This window comes from Nicotiana tabacum, chromosome 18 (assembly GCF_000715075.1).
Source record: "Nicotiana tabacum cultivar K326 chromosome 18, ASM71507v2, whole genome shotgun sequence".
NCBI lineage: Eukaryota > Viridiplantae > Streptophyta > Magnoliopsida > Solanales > Solanaceae > Nicotiana > Nicotiana tabacum.
The window spans coordinates 10,959,692-10,965,738 of record NC_134097.1 but is presented as its reverse complement, the minus strand read 5'-3'; the positions used below and the strand labels follow the sequence as shown (position 1 = coordinate 10,965,738).

Genomic DNA, 6,047 nt, shown 5'->3' with positions numbered 1-6,047 from the left:
GCATAACTAATGCATTAGAGATCATGGTATTAGCAACGCAATGGGTTTTAATGCATGCATTAACTTAGTTAAAGATAAAATTGTCCTTCAAAAATTGTGCTTGATTAAAATATACTATTGTATTAATACAAGTTTGAAATAATCCAAGAAAGTAAAAAATAAAGTTATATCCCTAGTAAATAAATAAATACTTAGCATAGTTTCTTTTTTATAAATAGATATTCAGTTTTATACTACAATATAGGTTAAAAAATCAAATAATTTTTTAAAACCTTTTTCATATAAAAACATTCCTCAATTATATGTATCTTTTAAAAAGATAAAGTGATGGACTAGTTATGAGGGTATTTTTGTAAACAAATTTTTTTTTTAGAAATTGTACAATGCTTTAATATATCAAACCAAACAATGGATAAGAAATATGTCAGCATAACTAATGACAGCATAACTAATGCAAGCATAACTAACACTAGCATTACTAATACACCCTATTCAACATTATTCTTATACACTCTACTAAACGACTCCTAAAAATTATGGGTTTAAATCAAATTTTATTGAAATTTTAGTGGATTAGATTTTCAAATATATATATTTATGTTTTGTCACAAAATATTGCTCCATCTATTTCAATTTAGATGATACATTTTGCTTATCGAGAGTCAATTTGATTAAATTTTGAAGCTAAATTATATTAATTTAACTCAATATTTTAAAATTAAAATTTAGATATTCAAATCTATACGAGAAATACTATAAGTTGCAATTTTTCTCATATAAATATGATAAAAAATACATTTTAAACTAGTTGATCAAACTTCACACATTTAACTTTCGAAACGGAGGGAGTAACTAGGTTAGGATGATCGGTTAGTTGCATGCTCCACTGTTATTACATATAGTTATTTTTTAGATAATTTTATACTATATAAATTCTTTTATGTTGTCAGTAAATAAAAGATAAACTTGAGTACTCGACTGAAGAAAATACTTCGGTATTATTTTCACAAAGGCTCAAAGCTAGTAAATTTCTCTCGAGTTCATGACCTGGAAAAACAACAAACGACTTGGAAAACTGGGCAAAATTTTACAAGACAAATTGAGATAATTGAACAATTTGTTTGACTTATTACTCTCTTCTTTCCTTTTCTTTTCTTTACTTTTTTTGTTGTTGTTTTCTTTGCGAACATTCGACGACTTACTCTTCAGGTCAATGATCTTGTCTTGTCCAAAAATTTTAGAAAAAAAAAAACACGTAAATTATTTCGAAACTACTGTGATATTTTTCTTTTTACATTTGTCTCTAATCTACTTGTATACTTACTATTATAAAAGGAAGAAACTACGACGTGAAAAGTTGATCGGCTTTTAACAATTGAAAATGAAAATACATCTCATCTTGGATAAAATTATAATTACAATAATTTTTAAAATTTCGAGTATTACATAATTACTTAAATATTGGATGCACGAAGATTTAGGATTTTGAGGTAAACTATATGATTTTGCCTCTTTAACGAAATTTGACCTTTTTAAATTAGAGATTTTTTCCTATACATACTATAATATAAATTTATCTACTTGTTTTAACTTAAGTTTGATATTTACCGGAACCAACTGGGTTTGCTATGCGCTTTAATAAAAAGGAATTTTTAGAAATCACTATTATTTAGTGGCTATTAACTTCCTATAGCTATCATATACATAATTACTTCTTATATTTATTATTTAATTGTTACGCGACTGTATTCGCGATACTGTATTCAAGAATATAGTAGCAAAATTCGCCTAAAAATAGGGGAGTCCAGCTGTGCGACTGTATTCGATGTATTCACGCTACTTATATTTTCTTTTCCTGAAATAGAAAAAGTATTTTTTTTTCAACAAAGTGAGTACTTTTCTTTTCATAATGTAGAAAAAATATTTTCTTTCATTTCAACAAAAAAAATACTTTTTTTTTCATGATATAGAAAAAGTATTTTCTTTCATTTCAACAAACTAAGTATTTTCTTTTCTGATATAAAAAAAATTATTTTTTATTTTAACAAAACAAGTACTTTCTTTTGATGATGCAGAAAAATATTTTCTCAGTTCAACTAACTGAGTATTTTCTTTCATGATATAGAAAAATTATTTTCTTTTTCATTCCACAAAATGAGTAATTTCTTTTTATATTGTAGAAAAGATACTTTCTTTTTCAACAAAATAAAGTGTTTTCTTTATAGTTATCGAGCTCAAATTTTAACATTATTATTGTGTGAAAAAAGTAAAGTAACACATTAGTTCCTTTGGGTTTGTGTGAATTTTAAAAAGAATAATTAAATTTTTGAAGAAAATAGAGTCCGAGGAGGGGAGAAGGAGTACATGAAAAATGAGAATTTTGAAGAAGGTGAGTTGAGGAGAGTAGCACAAAAATTATATTCCTAAAAATATTTTATACTCTCTGATCAAACACTAAAAAATATTTTTCCAAAAAAAAATTCTACTCACCAACCAAATAAAGGAAAATAAGTGACAAACCACTCATTTTTTCATAAAAAATATTTTCTTTGGTACCAAACACACCTAAATGTTTGGCAAATTAAAAGTCGCCGCTAGACGGTAAATTCAAATCTTCAAACTTATATAATCCCGGGGTCACAAATTAAATAAGCTATCACCCTTCAATTTAATGGCTAATTCTGTCGCTCTTTTCTCCATTTTTCTCTCATGTTTCCTCCTCCAGCAACTAGTTTGCACAAATAGCCAAAATGTTATTAAGGGAGGGTACTGGTTTAAGGACAGTGGATTAGCATTAAACAACATAGATTCAACACTTTTCACTCATCTATTTTGTGCATTTGCTGATCTTAATCCTGAATCAAATCAGTTAATCATTTCTCCGGAAAATCAAGATTCATTTAGGCAATTTACAAGTACAGTTCAAAGGAAAACTCCTTCAGTCAAGACTTTGTTGTCTATAGCTGGAGGAATAGCTAATTCAACTGCCTATGGAATTATGGCTAGACAACTAAATTCAAGAAAAAGTTTTATTGATTCGTCAATAAGATTGGCTAGACAATTTGGATTTCATGGCCTTGATCTTGATTGGGAATATCCATTATCAGCTACAGATATGACAAACTTAGGTACTATTGACAAATATATATTTTCTTCATTTGTTTTGCACATATGGTCCTTATACATGAATTATTTTGGACAAATAGCAACATTTAAAAAAATAAACAAATAAATAAATCACTATAACGACAAGTATGGTCATTTTTATATTTATACTCAATATTTTTATTTCTTATTATCTATACATACATTTTTGCGAAAAGTTTGGACGAAACACCACTAGAGATAAAGTGCCTACGCCCTGTCCTTACATGATTGTTTTTTTTGGACAAGTAGCTAGTTGTGATATTTGAACCCTCATCTGTTAGTTTTGATACCGTAATGAATTATATGACATTCTATTTAATATTATAAATTATTGTATGCATAATATATTTTTATTTGCTTAATTATCATGTCTTTAACATGTCTCTCACTGCAATATTCTTGATTTGTTTCATGGCCTAAGTATTTTGATATTATATTTGGTAATGATTGAGACCAGAGGCGAACCCATGATAAATTTGATAAGATCAATTTTAGGTTCTTGCTACTAGACACATTAAATGTAACTTTTTGCAAATTATGGGTCTAAAATATGTAATAGTTTCAAAAATAATAGCAATTTTTCTCACACTCCCGATTATATATAATTCGAAAGGGGAAAAGATCCATTGGATAGAATCATTCGATTATATTGATAATTTCAAAAAACTGATAGTAGTACATGATGGCGATTGGTCATGCAAGCCCCCGTCGTCTCTTAAAAATTATAGGATATATATATATATATAGAGAGAGAGAGAGATATGTTTGCTATGATGCCTACCATATAATATGAATTTTGTGATCACTCAGTCTGACAAATTAAACTGTTGAAGAGTACACTTTTATTTACTTAATTATGTCTCAATCAAACAGGTATTCTCTTAAACGAGTGGCGCACCGCTATCAACACGGAGGCGAGAAATTCCGACAGGGCGGCACTGCTTCTCACGACGGCGGTTTTCTACTTACCCGAGTCAATGGATTGAACTACCCCGTTGAATCAATGGCAAGAAACTTAGACTGGATTAACCTTATGGCCTATGATTTCGATGGACCAAATTGGTCACCAACAAACCAATTCACATGCACAATTATTTGATCATGTGAACCATGTTAGTGGAAGCGATGGAATTAATGCATGGATTCAAGCTGGCGTTTCAACAAAAAAATTGGTACTTGGAATTCCATTTTATGGCTATGCGTGGCGATTGGTTGACGCGAATATTCACGATCTTAGAGCACCTGCTGCCGGAAAATCAAATGTGGGTTCGATCGATGATGGGTCGATGACTTATAATAGAATTAGAGATTATATAGTGCAGAGTCGCGCCACGACCGTGTATAATGCTACCATTGTTGGAAATTATTGTTACTCCGGAAATAATTTGATTAGCTATGATGATACACAAAGTGTTAGAAATAAGGTTACTTATGTTAAAGGTAGAGGATTGCTTGGTTACTTTGCATGGCACGTTGCAGGGGATCAAAATTGGGTACTTTCTCGTACAGGTTAGTAGTTTTTTTTTTTTTTTTAGGAAAGCTTTGGCGTAATTGGTAAAGTTGCTGACATGTGACTAGAAGGTCACGGGTTCGAGCTGTGGAAATAACCTCTTGCAGAAATGCAGGGTAAGCTGCGTACAATAGACCCTTATGGTCCGGTCCTTCCCCAAACCCCGCGCAAAGCGGGAGCTTAGTGCACCGGGCTGCCCTTTTATTTTTGGATTATATATTTTTGTATGGATAGCACGTAATTTTGTCGAATTTCTGTAATTTTATTAAAAAAAATGGTAAATAGGAGATTTTATTTATTACTAAGTAGTACCATAAAATAAATTAAATGTTCCATTGAGATTATCACTCCTAAAACTAAAATAGTTATTTGCAACATAACACACATTTAAGTGCTTTTGAGTAACAGGAAAAAAAAAATTCAAACTTCTTTTTCTTATTTTCTTTAGCATTTTTGTAGTTAATTGTCAACATACATCATTTTTATTGGTGCATATTTTCTCATTAAATTCCTAGGAATGCATGACTATTCTATTTGGTCGATAGTCTTGTTAAATTTTATTCATGATCAATGTTTTTAAATACATAATTAATATATTGGTACTTATCGAGTATAGAATAGAGTTACTCTTTTTTTCTTTATGAATAAAATACCTCTATTCGACAATAATCGATTGGACTAAAGAGATCCATACAATAGTCATATTATAGCATTTTTCTATGCTAATCTAATTAGCTCTCAGAGATGTTCACTTAGGTTTATATCGATTTTTTCTGAATCAAAAATTTATGATATTCAAAAAGTACATGAAAAATAAGAAAAGTTACTAATAAAAACCTTAATAAAAATTTTGTTTGGAAGAAACTGCAGGAGTAAATAACAATATTATTGTTTTGGAATTATTAGATAAGTGACTTTCTCAATTAATTTCAATTGCTATGTGTTCTTTGTTTTTATATTTACCCCACTTTTTTTTGCAGCTTCAAACATGGGGAATGTCATTTCAAGAGATGAAGTGATGGATTACGCAATTGTGTTTGTCAAGTATAGTACTTTATAATAAGGTGACAGATCTATAACATAAATAAAATAAATAATAAATTATGTTCTCCAATTTTATTTTTCTACTAATAATATATTTCTTCGTCCCAAAATAGTTTATGCTTTTTGTTTTTCGATATTATTTCCCCGTTTTCATATGAGAAAAATAATGTTATATTTTTATTGTTTTCCGCCAATGTATGTAATTTAAATACACTTTTTTATAAAATAATTCTAAATTAAATCGTGGGAGGTACTTCGAGGGCGGCTAGATAGTGAAAGGTTATTCCTTTACAATGTTGGAAGCTAGCAAAGTCACGAAGCTAGCTGACTGCGCTCGAGCAGTAGT

At 29.4% G+C, this 6,047-nt stretch overlaps 1 pseudogene; it reads left to right on the top strand.

Annotated features, from left to right (window-relative positions):
- The first annotated feature begins 2,670 nt into the window (after positions 1-2,670).
- LOC107824256 (class V chitinase-like) lies at positions 2,671-5,839 on the top strand (annotated as a pseudogene).
- The last annotated feature ends 208 nt before the right edge of the window (positions 5,840-6,047 follow it).